This window comes from Pinus tabuliformis, chromosome 2_1, assembly GCF_031772625.1.
Source record: "Pinus tabuliformis cultivar Carrire ecotype Pingquan chromosome 2_1, CPIR1, whole genome shotgun sequence".
NCBI lineage: Eukaryota > Viridiplantae > Streptophyta > Pinopsida > Pinales > Pinaceae > Pinus > Pinus tabuliformis.
The window spans coordinates 25,079,096-25,099,164 of NC_142299.1; the positions used below are offsets into that span (position 1 = coordinate 25,079,096).

Consider the following 20,069-nt stretch of genomic DNA (forward strand, 5'->3'; position numbering starts at 1 on the left):
ATTCTCACATCATTAGTTCAAAGTACACAATGATCATTCTCACATCATTACCATTGCCTAGGCTATTGCGTCAGGTCATACAATGATTTTTTGAGCTTGCAAACCTTGCCTAGGCCATTGCTTCAGGTTATACAATGATTTTTTGAGCTTGCAAACCAATTGCCTGGGCCATTGCTTTAGGTCATACACTGCCATTGCTTCAGGTTATACAATGATTTTTTGAGCTTGCAAACCAATTGCCTGGGCCATCGCTTTAGGTCATACACTGATTTTTTGAGCTTGCAAACCTATTCTTTTGTTGTGATATTGCACAAAATATTTTTGCTACTCCCTATAATTCTCCTCATCCAAATCTCCATGCAAGAAAGTTGTTTTAACATGTAATTGTTTCAAACTCCAAATCAAGCAAAGCAACAAGTGGCAACACAATGGGAACAAAAACGAGATTAACCATTAGCGAAAATTCAGGCAAATCGAATAATTTTTCGCATCCCCTTTGTTCTTATACTTTTTCAATGTTACTATCAACGCCTCTTTCCAATTCGAAGACACATTTACATCCTTTCTATCTTTCGGAAATTCTACCAGGCTCCACATGTTGTTTTTTCCAAGGCATCCATTTCCTCTTTCATCACAGCATTCCATTTATCACTATTTATATCATTCACTGATTCCTGATAACAAAAAGGTTTACCAATGTCATTAACCAAAGCGATGGATGAAGCAAATTTGGTATGCCTTTTCAAAGCTTTTCTCTCGCGTGTACATCATTTTGGTGTAGGTTATAGAACTTAAACACTTTCTTGATTGCCTTCAACATCTACAACTTCGTTATATTCAAAAGCTGCGTTTGATTTGTATGTGTTTGTAGATGGTTTAGTCTCAAACTAAATTTATTGATTTGGTGTTTGTTTCGGTTTCACAACACTTTGTTTCGGTTTCACAACATCCTCTGCATGATATGATTTAGTAAGGGAAGATTCATCAAATATCACATCTTTGTTGATGACAATTTGGTGTGCAGTAGGATCTCACAACCTATCTCTCTTAGCAACATCATCATAACCATCAAACCTATCTCTCTTAGCAACATCATCATAACCGTCAAAGATGTATTTCTCTCTTAGCAACATCATCATAACCGTCAAAGAAGTATTTCTTCGACTTAGGGTCTAATTTGGAGTGTTCTTCTTAAGAATAAGAACATACATATCACAACAAAATATCTTTAAATTTGAATAATCACATGAATGACCTGTCCATATTTCTTCAGGAATTTTGCAGTTTATTTCAATGGATGGTGATCAATTCACCAGAGAACAAACAATTCTGATTGCTTTCTGTAGTTTATTGTAATGGATGGTGATTGATTCACCAGAGAACAAGCAATTCGAATTGATTTTGCCCACAATCCTTGCTGCAATTTGGCATTGCTTAGCATGCTACTTTGCTAGACAATTTTGTTCATGTGTTATTTCGCACTATAGAGTTGAGGAATATTAACTCTTACGATCCCAACCTCTTATTCCACACTATAGAGATGAGGAATATAAACTCTTATGATCCCAACCTCTTGTAGTATTCTTCAAATTCTAAAGAAGTAAACTCGCCTTTGTTATCTGCTCTTAGATATTTTATTGCCCTGCCAATTCTCTTCTCCACCATGGTTTTAAATTGTTTAAGAGTTTTGAACGCATGAGCTTTTCTTAGTAATACTTAGGCTCTCTTCTCTACCATGGTTTTAAATTGTTTAAAAGTTTTGAACGCATGAGCTTTTCTTAGTAATACATAGGCTCACACCTTTTTAGAAAAATCGTCTATAAATGATAGAAAATATGACGATCCTCCAAAAGAAACATTCTTAGTAATACATAGACTCACACCTTTTTAGAAAAATTGTCTATAAATGATAGAAAATACGATGATCCTCCAAAAGAAACAATAGGGGACGGTCCCCAAACAAAAGAATGAAGGTAGTCAAGGAGACCTTCACTGCTATGATTTCCTGCTTTAAATTTCTGGCTACACTGTTAAATTGTCTATAAATGATAGAAAATACGATGATCCTCCAAAAGAAACAATAGGGGACGGTCCCCAAACAAAAGAATGAAGGTAGTCAAGAAGACCTTCACTGCTATGATTTCCTGCTTTAAATTTCTGGCTACACTGTTTCCTAAATATACAATTTTTGCAGAAACTTAAATTCAAAGATTACAAATTTGGAAGTAACTTTGGTCAATTAATACATGAAGTCCCGTCTTTCTCATATGACCTAGTTGCGGATGCCATAAATGAGTGGAGTTAGCTGCCTCTTCAGATGCCATTGTTAATTGACTGATCTGAGTACTTCCCATGAGCTTGTAAAGGGTTATTTGACCACTCCCTTGGACACTTGAAATGTTCCACCTCGACATGCGAACTTAACCACTTGAATCCAATACTCCCAAAGAAATTAGATTTTTCTTAAACTTAGGTACATACTTTATCTTTGATGTTCTCACAATACCATCCAACACTTTGATTTTGACACTCCCAACCCCAACATATTTTGTCTTGGTAGCTTTCATGACCACTCCCTTGGACACTTGAAATGTTCCACCTCGACATGTGAACTTAACCACTTGAATCCAATGCTTCCAAAAAAAAATTAGATTTTTCTTAAACTTAAGTACATACTTTATCTTTGATGTTCTCACAATACCATCAAACATTTTGATTTTAACACTCCCAACCCCAACAACCTTAAGGGAAATATATTATTTCCCATAACAACAGATCTACCAACAACTTCATTGTCGAAAACCAATTTTCATGTGAACACATAATCTGAGATGTGCTAGAATCTAATAACCCATCTTCATAATATTTATGAACATTACAAATGGACAATACTTCATTGATCATACCATCTTCATAATATTTATGAACATTACAAATGGACAATACTTCATTGATCATACCTGAACCCAATTCAGCGCCGCCTTTTTAAAATTTTCTTTTGATTCGTGTCTTTTCTTTTTCAACAGTGTTTCTTGAGATGTAGTAATTTATTACAGAACCAACATCTTGGTTAGCTCTTTTTGCCTTTTTGACTTTGACATAGAAGGAACTCTTTGTCTAGCCACCATTGCTTTTGATGTCGAGGTTTCAACACGTGATTTTTTCCTCACTCCTTCAAACAACAAAACTCCAACAACAACATCAAAATTTTGTTGACCTTAAGTTGTCAGAGGTTATAAAAATGATCTGATGATTCTAGCAGTGAACAAAGAAATGTAACTGCCTTATCTATGCTGTCAAGTTTGACATCTATACTATTTAACTAGAAAATAAGGATATTAAACACATTTATATGACATATGATTTTCGTACTTTATATCATCTTTACCGCCGTCTTTTAAAATAAATTTGGTTCCACCTTGCTATTGTCTCTTTTCCGATGATGTTAAATAAAACATTATCAGCGAGACAATTGAGTTGTATTGAAAACTTTGTCATTCAAGTCCTTCTATTCGTCGTCGGACATTGTCACATGCTTCTTACTCCTGCCCCCTAATCCCTTATGCAGCCCCTGTTACTAGAAGATATTGTGTTTTTAATTTCCATTATTCAATTTTTTTTTCTTCATTAAAATTTTCAGACTTAAAATTTTACATTCGCCATTATTCTTGATATGGACTCTCGTCTGAATTTCAAAAAAAATAGTCAAATTGAAAAATAAACGCTTTCAAAAACCCCATTCAAAAACCTCGTTTACAAAAAATTATGTTACTTGTTTCATAAACCCTACTTCGTTTTAAAAAACGAAAACCCCGGTTCTTGAAAAAATAAATTCTCGTCAAAATATTTTAATAAAATAAAAGGGTTTTTTTTTCCACAAAATTTTGAAGGGTTTTCCTTATTTCAAAATTTTTTCCTTCCAAAAATAACATTGCTACTAGAGTTCATACTGGAAAGAAATTACTTGTCTCCTTACAAATTCGGGCTAGGATTTGAAAGAGGCTAGGATTTGAAACAATGTTGTTGTGTTTGTGTCTATGCACCATGGTAAGCTGAAGAGAACAAAGTTCCTTCTAAAAATTAATTACTCCAGAAAACATGGAACATATAGATATCCATTGAGGATATAAATATTATATTAAAATATATGAATAAGAATAAGAATGATGATGATAATCATTTACATCATGTTATAGTACCACTTTAGTATTTTGTGTCGGCCTTCCTAGTTTAGGTGTGAAGGATGAAAATCCTTCTCTTCTCTAAATCTCTCCTTGGAACATGAATCATTTATTGCTTCTAGCTCTAAACATTGTTTTTATTTCGACGTTTCGGGCCTTACTCGAAGCTCCAAAACTTGGCCAAAACTCGACTATCATGTAATCATTTATTAGAGTTAATATAGACTTGTTTCTCCTTCTAAATTGTCATCTATGGGTCTCATTCCCTTTTTTCTTGCAAGATAATGTGTTATTCACTATATATATATATATATGTATGACGTTTCAACGAATGTTTCAACTGATGTTTCCATTTTAAAATATATACATATATGACGTTTCAGCTAATGTTTCCATTTTTGGGAGGTGACGTTTCTAAACGTGTGCTTTTCAAAAACTCTAAGACGTTTCAGCATTTCATGCAACTTAGGTCACAACCAATAACAACTATATTGATGACTTAATCAAGAGCTGTACAACAAATAAGAAATTATGTCCAAGCATTATTTGAGAGCTTCAATTCAAGATTTCCATATCTTTATCCCTTTAATGCAACAAGGAGGTTTATTCCTTGCTAATATCTATCATATATTTAGATGAGAAAAAATAATGGAAAGCATTGGCTTGAAAGGTGTTTTTTTCTTACCATTGTTTGATATCACAACTTTTAAAGGCAACAACATAAAATTATTTATGTGGTTCATTTAAATAGAAAAAGATTCTAGATTCTAAATGTATGAAAAGTATTTTCTCATACAAATGATTAGCATTCTAGATATGTTAAAATTATGGCAAGTAATGCTTATCATACTAGTAAGCACTATCACATTTGCATGTGAATGAGGGATTTCTAAACAAAATCTAATCAAATATATAAGGAGGCCATTTCTCAATTAACACACTTTCTCAATTAACACACTTGATAAGTGTATCATTAATAGGTCTTGACATATTAGAGGTGGAGTGGTAGCAAGTTTATGAGATTTGACAAAATGCAACGGCAAAAAGACTTTTGAAATATGAGAATTATCAAATTATCTGTTTTTTCTACTTTGTATAAATTCCACAAATACATGTAATTTTCCAATTTTTGTTTTTTCCAACCAAAGATTTTAAGCTTCATCCAGCAATATCAAATTTAAGATGTGTGCAGGAGCATTTTTATGGAGATGTGTGAAATTTCTCTCCATAAGGCAACAGTGGCCTTGAAAACCAAGCAAAACCAAAAGACGACGAAGTTACTATTTACACAAACTACTGTGCATTTATGGAAGAATACAATGAAATTTGCATTATATTTATTTTCATTTTTTAAGGTTTGGAAAAACAATCTATTCAATAATGTTGTTATCTGTGAGACTTGGTCAAGCATGAACAACCTTGGGATATATCCCCACAATTCAATTGACTCTTACCCTCAACCTCTCTCTATGTCCATGAAATTTTTGTAAACTTAGATCTAATAAAAACTAAACCCGGCACAAATCAACTGATTTTACACCTTATTAGTTAAAATTTGCATTGTATTCATACCGAAACAGAAGCTGAACATCATAAATAGCTTCACTATTTATATTAAAAGGAATTGATTCTTCATCCATTATTGTTTCTGTGTCATTTTAGAAGCTGATACTATAAAATAATAGCTCTGTATAGGGTAGTGTATTGATCCATCATCTTCATCTGTAAGCAAACTATCCATTTTTGGCACCAATTTCTCTCTCCCGAGGACAAAATGATAGAAATCTTAGAGACAAGATAAAATTGCTTAATCGTAACTGCTTACAATTGTGCAAGTATAGTGTGTTAGGAAGTTAATATAAACCAGAAACCTAGTTTCTTCGATGTTATTTCCTTATGCAATAAGAAATATGTTTTTGGTTAAGACATTCTAAGCAGTAAAGTCGTTCTCTATGATCTTGTCATCATTGCTATGCCCTGTTTAAATGACATCCTAGAATTTTTTGCTTAAGCCAATCCTAACACTGAAGCATTCCAAGGAAAAAAATGGCAAGACAATTATTTTAACTGAATTTGCAATAGGTGTAGTATGCAGGACTATCTCTATTTCTTTCCCTGGAGGGAATTGGAACTGAAATGTTCTCTAATGCTCTGCTAACTAAGTTCCTGTTCCTAATGCTACATCAGCTTTCTTTGTTTCAAAAACCATTAGGAACATCAGCTTTCTTTGTTTCAAAAACTAAACTTGGGTTCAACCCTTTGTTTGTTCTATGATTGAAAGAATGGAAAGATAAGAAGGGCATAGTCTGCTGAATCCAAGTTATCTTTTCCCTGTCATATTCTCTAGTGTCAACCAGCTAACATGGATATTACAAGATAATTTCTCAAAACGAGCAGGTGCAAAGACTAATAATATTGAAGATCACGTGCACGTTCAAAATAATTATTTAAAAATCTGTTTGATCCATTATGTATGTTCACAAACTATGATTTTTGCAGTGCTCTTCAACACTATATGTGCAGGATTGGGGTAAGAAAACAACTATTTTTAATGTTGTTATGTCCACTCTGCGTTTTTTTCACAAGTTTTACTTTTAGTGAAGCTCTTGTGGTCTAGTTGGTTTGAGTCGTTTTTATTAGAATCTTCTTATTTCTATCTTCTCAGTCCATCAGGAATTACTATTAATTTTATTGATGCATTTGGACAATATAAGATATCATGATATGATAAACGTTCAACTAATCACAATAAAAGTAAGTTAGTGAGACTAAAAAATATATACAATGTAAGTACATAGCGTGATTGAATAAGCAACTCCTATAGCTACACTATTAACCATAGCTAAAAATAAGAATTATAAATTAAGTGCATAATAATAACATGTCAAAGCATGTTGGAACTAAAACCAACGCTGAAAGATGGGGAAAACAAAATGTGCTATTCAATGGTATCATATTCGTAGGTAGTCGGTACCTTCTACATGCATAATTATTTGATTTTTCAGCCTTTGCTGTCGGAGTTGGCAGGGATGTGTGAGAGAATTGAATTGTAAAGGAAGTATGTTATTAGTATTTTTTTTTTGAAGTACATCTCCTGGACCCATTTTAATTGTGGTTATTGAGGGATGTTTTGTTTTCTTTTTTCTTTATGGCTTATTTGTTTTTGCAGCTGGGGCTCTCAATTCCATGCATTTGCAAATATATGAAATGTTTATTGCATTAATTATGTTTGATATGAACAAATGTTTTGGTTAGTTATCATTTAGAACTTCGTACAAGTAATAATTGGATTGTGATTGACAATGATGTTTATGTTCAGTTCTCAGTTTCCAGTAAGTACGCTTTATCTCTGAATTCATATACGCTGCTGCAGTAAGTCATTTTTTAGAGATTACGGGACAGTCCTGGAGTCATACTTCAACATTCAGAGGCCCTATAAAGTCTTGATCAACTGGCATCATAAAATATAGTCAGCAGGGTATTTAACTGAAATCTATCTCAGAGGTGAGCTCTGACATTACTACTAAGGAAGTCTTGATCAACTGGCATCATAAAATATAGTCAGCAGGGTATTTAACTGAAATCTATCTCAGAGGTGAGCTCTGACATTACTACTAAGGAATATGAGAATCCCTGATCAAGATCATCTATTAGCGAGCCAGGAATTCAAATTCTTAAATTAGGACTAGAATTGGGAAAAGATTCCACAAATGTGGCTCTGTCAGCTCCCCAATATGCCTCAGTATACATGTTGGTGGTCACAAACAATATGAGTTGCCCCTGGCCATGTTAAGGCTTTCTGGTATATCTGCTATTGTTGGTGTGGTACTTAGCTTTCTACAACTTTTTAAATTGTAGATTTTCTTTTGACTATTTACTTTTCCATGTTTTGATTCATGTGCTACAAGTTTAGTTTACCCAAATACATAGTCTTGTCTGATCTGATAGAGATACCATTAAAATCTCTTCATCATGCCATTTTTGAGTTGCATTTAAAAGATTATAGAGACGAAGATTGATGTGCATGGTATATCAGACATGAACCAGGTTAGGTTTTGCATGAAGTAGGTACTACAGTTTGTGTTTTAAATGAAATGATTTATAGTGAATCAAATAGGTTGACCGTAATCTTGTTTAAGAGCACCACAGAGTACAAGAAAGGACCCTGGAGAAAATGGCAGTAACTTCAACTTTTAGGGAAGGGCAAGTCTTTTACAATAGTGTGAAAGACTAGTGTTCTTACAATTTCTAAATGCGGGCATCTTGCTTGTGCATCTAATCATGTAAAGAAAGGGAGGGAGAAGGAGAATGGGTTCAAATGCAGCTGAGAAACAACTTCTAAAAGCAACATCTTGCTTGTGTAAGGAAAGTGAGGGAGAAGGAAAATGGGTTCAAATGTAGCTGAGAAACAACTTCTAAAAGCAACATCTTGCTTGTGTAAGGAAAGTGAGGGAGAAGGAAAATGGGTTCAAATGTAGCTGAGAAACTACCGAGGCAGACGAAGTTGCACATTTTAATTTCTATGCCATCTGGTTTACCGAATCAAACTTATTTGACTTACTAATGTATAAAACAAATTTTATGTGACAGATGTAAGTATGTCTTGGATATACATTGTACTTGTTGCACATAAGTGGTGCTTTAATCGAAGTTTGAAACACATCCTGGATGGGAAAGAGCGAAAGAGACTAGCCTCCTATCAAAACATTTGCCCTTCCGATGTGCTCTCTCACCTCACGACGTGGCACTCTCACTAACCAACCAGAAAAGGTTTGGTGACAGCAAGATGGCCAGTGAGTGTGCCACCTCGTCTAGTGAGCATCCATCCAAAAACTATATATTTTTGATCCAGGGCTTGTAGCTTTCCCCTTCCAGCACCTACTACAAACTCTGAAAAATGCACCACTTTTTTAAAATAGCTACAATGTATATCCAAGACTGGTATCCATGAGAAAGTTTTGTCTTTAACGATAGTAGGCCAAATGAGTTCCATGATCAGAGGGTATAAAAATTAATTTGTGCAACTTTGTCTCCCTCAGTGGTTTCTTACTTTTCAACTCAAACTAGTTGAGGGAGGCCATCCCCTTCCTCTATTTACATGATTAGACCCACCAATAGGTTGTTCACATTTAGAATTTGTCATAGCCATTCACTATTTTTGTAAATGGGGTTTATTATTTTTGTAAATGATATGATTTTTTTTTAATAAGTTATTGTTTAGATCAGTCTTGCCTTTTTCTGAACATGCTACCAATTTTCCCACGCTCCTTTCTTATGATTTGTTGGTGCTCTTAAACAAGCTGAAACGTGTGTATGTCAATTGCTGAAACATGAACATGCTACCAATTTTCCCACGCTCCTTTCTTATGATTTGTTGGTGCTCTTAAACAAGCTGAAACGTGTGTATGTCAATTGCTGAAACATGTGTATGTCAATTTGTTTGATCCACCATTAATCATTCTATTTAACGCAAAAACTATAATACCTAAGTTGTGGAGAACTAGACTAGACTTGATGAGCATGTACACCAATCTTTGTCTCTGTAATTTTTTAAGCATAGCTCAGAACGAGCATGACAAAGAGATTGTAATTATATCTCTATCAAAATAGACTGTGCTAATTAACTGTGCAACCTAAACTTGCATAACATGGATCAAAACATGAAAAATGATATAAGAAAAAATTGTAGTGAAAACCAGCGCTATATTCAAAAGAAAAATCTACAAAACAGATAACTGAGTACCCCACGAGCAACAACAGATAGACTAGTAAGCCTTAATATGGCCATAAACAATTCATAGAGTTTGTGACCACCAACATGGGTAAACCAAAGGGCCATATGTGGGAAGAAACCATTTAGACCCCAATTCGAGCCCTTCTAGGTGAAGAATTTGAATTCCTAAACCACTAACAGATGATCTTGACTGAGGATTCTAATGTTCCTCAGTGGTAATGTTAGAGTTCAACTCCGACATTGCAGGTAAATACCCTTATGACTATATTTTATAATGCTAGCTTATCTAAAAGTCTGTGAATGTTGAAGTATGGCTCAAAGCACTAACCTCTGGAAAAAGAAATGACTTGCTGCAGCATAAACAAATTTTACTAAAATATTGTCTCATAACCTGCAAAGCGCATGAACGGATTTTCATTTGTGACACTTTTGGATCCAGGTGTGTGAAGCTAACAGATAATGGGCTGCCACAACTTTGAAAGAGTTATGAAAGCCTTGAATATCTAAACATTGATGCAGATTAGGGGTTTACCTTTGTGCTTTAACTTTTTATGACTAGATATTAGGCCATGGTTTTGATACTTTCTTATTTTAGGATTGCTCTTTTCTTGCAGTCACAATGATAAGTTCGGGAAAGTGATCTCACATCTTACTGAATTACGAGTCTTGAAATTTTGCGGTGCCTATGGACTTTCCTTATTTGAGCCATTACAAGTATAACAAACAATTGTATGGAAAGGTTTTTTGGTTTCATGATACCTTTATTTTGGTGTATCTGGTGTATGTTTAGGTTTCGTGTGTATCTATTAACAAGGTTGGTGCGTCTTAAACCGAATGTTGAATAATGCTTTCATTTATATTACAAAATATATATGATTAAAGGTCTTGTGGAGAAATGAAAGAATAGACATTGTTTCAACACGCCAATTTTTGTTGAGTGATTTATTTAACAAATAATTATACAAAATATTAATATAGAGAGTTATGCCTCGAGACACAAAGAGATTTTCTAAACATATTAATATAGAGAGTTATGCCTCTAGATAGACACACAGATTTTCTAAACAGCATACGAAAATATCCAACTCTTTGGAGAGAATATGTCATTTCCAACTAGATTTTACAACCTAGTAAAACTTAAATTCAACCTCTTCACGTGGAGATAATTTCTACTTCACACTGAGAAATTATGATAATGATCACATGCTTCACCTTGATCAGTAGGTAGGAATTAATAATTCCAGCATGGCTTTTATCAATAACTAAATATAGGAAGCTAGTATTCTGGAATAGTTTTGAAACATGTTTTCCTTTGCTAATAGTCAAATAATCCGCAACACTTAACTACTCCGTTAATCATAACATGGCAAATCTAACCACTATCATGATAGGATTGATGTGTGCACGTGACGACTGCTACTGTCAAATCAATTACCCAAAATGGTCTCACTTGAGTTTCTTAGGTGGACTTGTACAACTCTTTCCTTGCTGAAACTTGAGCTGGCTAATTTAATTAAAAAAGGGCTTTGGTCATAGAACCATAAAGGAATGAGAAGAGAAGTATAATTACTTGATAACTTGCCTGTTTTTTTACTGGTTTGGAATCAGTTGAGTAACTGATTCAATCTTAGAGACTCTTTCCAAGTTTCCTCTCAGAATTTGATGACATTAGATTTAGATGGTTGCGTTAACATAACGGTAAGTTTTATTTTGGGTTTTATATTTTCTATGGATAATTAGTTCTTATTTTAGGTTTTAACCTGCGATTGATAATTAGTTGTGATTGTAGAATTTGACTGATTATTCTTTTTTGGAAGTTTTATTTTGGGTTTTATATTTTCTATGGATAATTAGTTCTTATTTCAGGTTTTAACCAGCTATTGATAATTAGTTGTAATTGTAGAATTTGACTGATTATTCTTATCATTTTTTGGAAGCTTATATGAAAGATCAGAATCGGATCTGAAGAACAATTGGCTATGAAATGGGTTCTATGATGATTGCAATTCTCAAAGTTGACGATCATTAACGATGAAAAATATCTACTTGTTAATATGAATTCTCCATGCAATCACACTTGGTGTTGATCTCTTAATTCAATTAAAAACGTAAGAGAAGCGCATAAGATATAAAATTAAGATAGAGTTGACATGGGCGTTTACCCCGGCGGTCGGGACGGACGGCTTTCGCCTCCCCACCCGGGTTAAAACCCACACTGCATGCTTCAACTGGGCCGCAGTTATATGTTGACTATCTTGTTTCGCTGCTATGCAATATATTTGTAACAATCAAGCTTTTGTTGACTATATCGCTTCTGTAAATATATGTAAATTGTGAATTTCTGTATATTTGTAACAATATATAATTCTGTAAATATATGTGAATTGTGAATTTCGATATATTTGTAACAATATGTAATTCTGTAAATATATGTAAATTGTGAATTTTGGTATATTTGTAATAATCAAGCTTCTGTATATGGCTTCTGTAAATATATGTAAATTGTGAATTTTGGTATATTTGTAACAATATAGCTTCTGTATATATAGCTTCTTCTGTATATATAGCTTCTGTAAATATATGTAAATTGTGAATTTCGGTAATTCGGTGAATTTCGGGTTAATACACCTTCTTCTCTTCTAGAAAGACTCACCCCCTCATTAAAAATATATATATATATGTGTGTGTGTGTGTAAATTGTGAATTTCGGGTTAATACAACTTCTTCTGTAAATATATGTAAATTGTGAATTTCGATAGAGTACTATCATATAAAAATATTGTGTATTAAAATTAATGTTGCCAAAATCGTGATCGGGATATATATGTAAATTGTGTAAATTGTGAATTTCGGGTTAATACAACTTCTTCTAGAAAGACTCACCCCCCTCATTAAAAAAATAAATTAAAATAGAGTACTATTATATAAAAATATTGTGTATTAAAATTAATGTTGCCAAAATCGTGATCGGGCCGAGTAAATCAGCGAGTGAAAAAATCGAAAATCTTGAAAAATCATAAAATACAAAAATATTCATTTTTTTTCAAAATTTTTAATATCTAAATCATTTACAACATAAAATAAATACATTAACACATAAATATGATAATGCTACATCACACATAAAAGTGAATCATGTCCTGAATAGTAAGTCCTAACTCATGAGTCCCAACTCAGCCTCAAAAATATCAACAAAAAATATAATAATGTATCTCATATCATGAGTCATAATGTCATATACAATGAAATGAACCAAATAACTAATACTACTGATTTCTTTTGCCTCTTTTGCGAGAAAATGCAATAGCTTTCCTTTTCCCTCTAGATGTAGATGTCAGTGGAGTTGACAGTGGACTCCACTGTGCTAGACGTTGAAGAACTAGGAGCTACAGGAGGTAGACCACGTCCTCTATTGGTGGCAGTGGTAGCCTAGGTAGGTGGTGTCACCTCTTCCTCCTGTTGTTCCTCCTTCTCCTCCTCCTCGTCCTCCCCTTCTACGCCTTCCACTACCTCCTGCTCTAACCAATCATCGACAGAATCCTTGAGAGGCCCCTCGACCTCGACCCTCCATGTAGCAGTGGTGTCAATCCCATCCAATGAGATGGCCTCCATATCATGTATCCTCTCAAGTTTCCTCACCCACAATTGAAGATTGTAGTAGACGTAGACCATGTCATTAAGTCGCTGGGACTCCAACCTGTACAAAGATCATAAAATAATAACTATAAAAAAATAGTATTTAATAAATTCAAAAAATTAATTAGAAATTTGGAATATTTTAAGTTTTAATTTTAACCTGTTGCGCTTCTTGTTTTGTATTTTTTCAAATACACTCCAATTGCGCTCGCATCTTGAGGAGCTACATGTTTGGCTAAGGATTCGAATGTCAAACTTTCACAGATAGGGTACTTTGGCATCATAGCGAGTCCACCATGCACGTTCTGCTGGAGGTCGCATTATCTTCTTAACACAGGGTAAGTATCCATCTATGATCTCAACATCAAATAAGAACCCACATGAGTAAGAAAATGCGGGGTTCAGGTAGATCCCTGCAGCATGAATATGACGATGGAGTGTGTTGTTCCATCATTCATCAATCATTTCCCATAGGAGTTGTTTCTGAAACCCCTCATCTCCCTTATCATCATAGTAGGCTCGAATGGATTCTTTGGCCTTGTCCATGGTCTCATACAAATAGCCCACTGCGGGCTTTTCACCATCAACTAATGGAAGAACCTTTACCAAAGGTTCAGTAACGCTGCACACCTCATGCACTCTCACCTAGAAGTTTTCCTGGTATGAAACTAATCTGCATATGGCCTCTCCCTCTGGTTTGTGGCTAAATGTCAAAGCACGCCATTCATCTGAAAGAAACATTCTCTTCCTATCCCACATAGAATTCAAGAGGGATTGAAGAGATATGAAACTTGTGGCACACTGTGTAATGGCGGGGCGCACCAACTCCTTGTTGGTGGTGAATTTTCTCATCAAGCTAAGCACATATGCATGATTATATATAAATTTTATAATGCTTTTTGATGAGTTAATAATATCTTTGACAAAAGAAAATTTTCTTATGTCTTCCAACATCAAATCAATACAATGTGTAGTACAAGGTGTCCAAAATAAAGTAGGTTGCCTCTCCATAAGAATTTTGCCAGCAACAACATAATTTGTAGCATTGTCCGTTATGACTTGGACATGTTCTGCACCCACCTCTAAAACAAACACATCCAACAAATCACATAATAATTTCGCATCTTTGATATGTGAAGATGCATCAAAAGATTTCATAAACATTGTCCTCTTGGGACAATTAATCAAGAAGTTTATAAGGGTTATCCCCTTTTGGTCGGTCCAACCATCTGACATTACAACGCATCCTGTTTGTGCCCATGATGCCCTAAACTCCTCCAATCTTTTGGTGCAGTCAACCTTTTCATTTTGAATAATGCGGCCTCTAAAGTCATCATAAGAAGTGATTTTGTACCCTGGGCCAACAATTGCAATAACATCAACGACAGGCTGGAAAAATGGATTATTTCTTGCAACGCTGAAAGGAAAATCACTCCAAAGGAGAAACTTGCCCAACAACTTGTCAACTTGTTCTTTCTCCTTTTTTTTAAGCATTGAAGTGATAGATGGTTGTGAACTAGCAGTGGTTCTAGGAACAAAAAATGATGAGGTAGCCACAAGGTTGGTTGTAGACATTGATGCTGAAGTAAAACCAATGCCATTTCCATATTCACATCCTAACACACTCCCTGCTAGGTGCTTCTTTAGATCTGCATTGGTCACTTTGTCTTGCTCTAATTATTTCAATGATCTTATGGCTTTTCGGATGATTTCGGCATTTGTATTGGTGCAAGGCTCTATATCACGTCCAGGGATTTGTGCAAGGTGATATTTCAATCTATAAACCCCTCCGACATATGCTACCCACACAACTTGCAAGACAAGCTTATTCTATTAAACACTCTATCAGGTTCACCAAATTCCCACAGAGGGTCTAATTTTCTTGGCATGTTTGTAACTTAGTTGAACTTTTGAGTTTTAATGTAAGATGAAGTTTGAAGTTGAACCTATGGCATAATAAGAATTGCAAGTTAACAAAAAAAATTATATACATGACACACAAAAAAATAATCTCAACTCAATCCAACAATAATAGAAAAATGCACATTCAAACCCAATAAAAAATGATGCAAAAAACTAGAGCACAAGAAAAAATTAAACTAGTAAATCTAACAATCAAGTTTTTGCATTTTTAACCAAAATGAACCCTCTCCACTTTATGCAACAAAAATGAAAAAGAACACCATCAAATCCACTAAAAAATCATTGATAATCAATGAGTTGTAAAAACTCAAGCAAAAACAAGAAAAAAACCAAAACAAAATGGACAAATTTGGTGCCCTGAAAACCACGGCTTGCGGAAGAAATTTGGTCCAAACACTAAGTTCTCTTGCTTGAGATGCTAAAATTGCTCGTTTTTCTCCTCATCTGCCGTAGTAGATGCCTTACTCTCCTTCTCAGCTCTCAAACAAGTCCGCTATCTGCTAAAAATGAGAAATAAAACTCATCTATTTGCTTACAAAACTCGCGCTGTCCTGGAAAGTTGCGATTTTTGCAACAATTTTTTTTGAAAAAAACTTTGTAAAAATTTGAGGATAATATCAGTTGAGTCAAAGAATTATGATTTTTGCAACACTGATTAAAACAAATACAACTTTCATACACAAAAAAAAAGAGAAAATAGAGTGAGAAAGCTAAAAAAACCAAAAAGAGAAAGGAAAGTGGGGGATTGCTTGTAAAGGAAAAGGGGTTCTTTAGCCGGGAATGATGAGGGATGCTGCCGGAATTTCATTGAAAAGCACAACGATGAACCAGAGTCTGTAACTTGCCTATTAATACATAATACAAAGCCTGGCAGAATTAATTCTATGCTGGATTTCCCATTTTTACAATGATAAATCATGTCTTCATTTGCATTGATTTCCTATGTGGGTTGAGCATGTTGTTGTGTTAATTTGTTCTTTATTGAAATTATTGTTTGCATTTTGATGGCCCCCTGCAGTTTGTTAATATCTGTTGAGTAGTTAGTGAGGTAGGAAGCTAGTATCTATATCGTGTGGGTTTTTTTTTCATATTACAATATATTAATGGTGGATATTTACCCCCAGCAACCCTCTGTCCTTAACCTTTTGGGTAATTTCATATAGGAAATAAATGATTCTCATTCATGTACTGTTGTAAAAGTGTAGGTAGTTGTTAATATGGATTTTCATGGCTGTTCGACCATTTTTCTTTCCTGTAAATCGCCCTTTTCACCCCCCCGAGCTGAGTGTTTTTAGGTTGGATGGTATCCTCTCACTTCCACAGACCGTACGTTCATGGAATGCAATTCCGTCAAGAAACTTGAGGTATCTCCATCGTCTGCAAGTTCTATTCATTGCCTGGTGTTTTTACGTCTCTCTACATGTTGTACGTTGTCCTTTCAACATTGACTGAGCATTGGCTCTCTCTCTTGTGGGACATATGCCCTCTCTTTCTCAGAAGACCCCTTTTCACTGAACGTTACAACTGGATATTGCTCCGAGTCTTTGTATGCGTGAGAATCAGTCATTTCGTGGATTGGAGTGATTGAAGTTTGCTCAAAGGAAGCATACATTTAGGCTAGTGACCCATCAATACTTGCTCCGAGCTTGAAACTGGATTTTTGTTTAAATTGTAATGCGTAGAATAAATACATTGTTGACAAGTAGAATTTAGCGTGGTGACAGTGTTGTTTGTCCACAACGGCATTTAGAGGCCCAACTTCAACGGAATGGAATTTGATGGGCATATTGCTTGGTTGATTTGCTTATCAAATATGGTCAAAAAAATAAAAAAAATTCAATGATTAAATTCCTACCCTGTGCTGAAGTGACATAGCTCCATATTTAGTCTTGGCATTGATGCTATTCATAAACACTCATATATTGCAACCAATATAAACATAGTAATTAGGAAACTGCACTCATCCTGTTGTGGCACAGAGAGACTTTAAGAATTTAATCTTTTGTGATATTTGTGTCGATGGTTACAGAATGATGTTGTTTAATTATTAGACATTTTGGAAATTTTTGTTGGAATTCGGTGAATTTATTTTTGTTCAAATCTTCATAGTTGTTGCTTAAACTGAGTTTTTTGAAATGTATATATGAATTTAGCACGCCAAAAAATCCTTGAAACACTCTAATTATGGAGAGTTCACAACCAATGTTATCAGAACCGAAAAACCTTGTGGACCGAGAGCTGGTAAAAAAACCGGGCCAAAAAACATTAGACCAAAAAAACATAAAATATTCAAATTTTGAAGAAAAACATATATATACATACACATCCATATGAATCCAAACCAATTATATACAAATAAACAAAAGCTCTCATTTATATAGTATGTAAAGGTGCACATAACCAAAAACTAAAATAGTATTGAATGCAACCTAACCCTAAATCGAAAATACTAAATGACCTCTAACATCCAAAAAAATCATGCTATTGGGATTTTCATCATCAATATAAGCCTCTAAGCATTAACATAAAATAGAAAAAATGTAACATGTCAGGTCAGAGTCATGATAGAGGAGTTCTACAACCAATGCCACTAACATCAAAGTAGTAGAGGGATTGGTGCTTTTTATTAAATACTAGTTCCTTGCCCTCGTACATGACAAAATCAAATGGAAAAGTTGCAATCCCCGCAACCCTGATATCTTGAAAAGTTATGCGTTGCAATCTCCGTAACCCTGATATCTTGAAAAATTATTAAGTTTGTTAGATTTTGAGTGAAATCTAAAATTCTATTTTCTTTGTATGAAACCCAATGAGTTGGAACCACTCTCAAACAATGTGAGTCATTTCATGGTAACGCTTGAAAAATTATTAAGTCTATTTTGAGTGAAATCTAAAATTCTATTTTCTTCTTATGAAACACAATGAGGTTGGAACCACTCTCAAACATTGTGAGTCATTTCATGGTAATGTTAAAAATTTAAGTAAAATGATGGACATAAATTATTTTGCTCTAAGAATTTAACATTACCATGAAATGCATGGCAATAATAGAACCATAGGCTTGAATATTAACTAGGGACCTTGACTATTAAGCTGACATAGGGGGAATTAGAAGTGGGCCAACCAAAAATAAAAAAATAAAAACCTGGAAAGGCACAAACCGCACAAAATCGGTCTTGAGCTGGTTCGGTATCGAACCAACCTATTCCGGTTTAGACTGGTTTTGGGCCAAAAGTGGCTGGACGGACCTATTCCACATGTTCCGGTTCAATTCTCATAACATTGTTCACAAATCAAACTTGTGATTCCAGCCAATCTGTATAGGAATCAGGACAATTTTGACTAAAAAAGATGCCATAAAACCTTACAAAACTTCTTCTAACAAATAAACCAACTACCATTTACAAATCAATGAATATTTGGACACTGATCTTCGTTTCTATATTCTGCAGAAGCTGTCAAAGGTTAAACTGTTACAACTTTTCTCCATTTGATTGTTTCAAAGTTCACAATGAATACATCTCTCCAATTAATTGCTTTTAGAAATGCCCTTATAAGGACTGACCATAGTAGGACTTGTTAGAAAACTAATAAACTTAAACAACGATTCTGCATGCGGAAAGAACTGAAAAGAATCACTGAAACTTAATACCCAGGGATACGAGTTACCTCCAGCCATTGGTGATGTTTTGATGAAGGCCACAGTCCACTTGCCTGCTACTTCTTCTGTACTCCAGCTTCAATCCAAGCAAAAGAAAAAGAACACAAGAATTCTGAAGGCACTTCCAAGCTCTGCTATCTTAGCTAGATGGTGTAAAACTGAAGGGGGTTGAGATATGAGCTTGGGGACCAAACAGATGAACATATAGCTAAGCTTCCATCAAGCTTCTAAAAGCTATGTGTTAGAAAAACCACAAATCAAGGTAGAGATCAGATCAAAGTGATGGACCACTTTAGTAGCTCCCAATTATAAATTTAGTAATTGCAGTTGATTTTCTTAACTTAAGGAAACTACTACAGTTGGTTTCCATAAGTTAAGAAAAGCTGCAATTCCATAAATCAAGGTAGCTTTTGTGTAAAATCAATGGAGCTTAACATTCTCCCACTTGGTCCATACTTCCAAACTTAATGTCTCAAAAACCATTGACAATCTGTATTAAGTAATAGATACATGAATCATGGCGATAAGTCCTCTAATGACGAGTATTATCTTCCATGTATTACTATGCATTTATTCTTATTATAATTTATGTGGCAACAATATCTTAATGAATAAACCTTATGTTTATTCTTGGTCCTTCTTAAATGAATTTTCTCAAATCAACTTAAAGTGCACATAAATATGAGAAAAAACATCACAATAATTAAGAATTTCATTAAAATATCATTGTCCATACAATGAAAAACTTCATAATGGAACCAAGTCCCATATTCAATACATGATCCTTGAATTTAAACGGTGGCATGCCCTTAGTCAAAGGATCAGCGATCATTAACTCAGTGCTGACGTGCTTAATGACCACTTTATTTTCTTTAACACGTTCCCTTATAACTAAATACTTAATGTCGATGTGTTTATTTCGACTCCTTTTTTT

At 34.4% G+C, this 20,069-nt stretch overlaps 1 protein-coding gene across 2 annotated transcripts in view; it reads left to right on the forward strand.

Moving 5' to 3' along the window:
* LOC149198595 (uncharacterized) overlaps positions 1-11,915 on the forward strand; it is a 39,087-nt gene extending 27,172 nt beyond the window's left edge. The window contains exon 3 of one of the 2 annotated variants that reach the window (XM_089402077.1): positions 11,853-11,915. The gene's annotated coding sequence lies outside the window, so the exon portion shown is untranslated. Of the gene's footprint in view, positions 1-10,529 lie in introns of both variants that reach the window. The other variant, XM_089402076.1, reaches the window with a different exon arrangement.
* Positions 11,916-20,069: the final 8,154 nt, after the last annotated feature.